This window comes from Penaeus monodon, chromosome 32 (genome assembly GCF_015228065.2).
Source record: "Penaeus monodon isolate SGIC_2016 chromosome 32, NSTDA_Pmon_1, whole genome shotgun sequence".
NCBI lineage: Eukaryota > Metazoa > Arthropoda > Malacostraca > Decapoda > Penaeidae > Penaeus > Penaeus monodon.
This window is the reverse complement of record NC_051417.1, coordinates 34,426,305-34,426,674: the sequence shown is the minus strand read 5'-3', so window position 1 is coordinate 34,426,674 and position 370 is coordinate 34,426,305.

The window sequence follows — 370 nt, the reverse complement described above, 5'->3', positions numbered from 1 at the left end:
TAAATAGCAGCCCATCAGTGTCTCAGCAAATATCCTCTCAACCAGCAGATCCCCGAAGATTTTTTTTCCTTTTTTCCCAGCGCACATTTACTTCATCTCCCGAAATCCCGAGCAATTAATAACAACCGCGAAGATAAATCAAGAATGTTATTTATTGTTATTCTTTTTAAATCCTTGCACGTTACTTGTTTCTTTCGGGGGAGAGGGAGGGGAAAGGGGGAAGAGGGGAGGAGGGGAGAAGGAGGAGGGGGAGGGGGGAGAAGGGGGAGAAGGAGGAGAAAGGGAGAGAGCGGAATGGGGGAGAAGAGGAAGGGGGGAAAAGGGGGGGGGGAAGAGGGGAGAAGGGGAAATGGGGAGGCTTTTGTCTCTC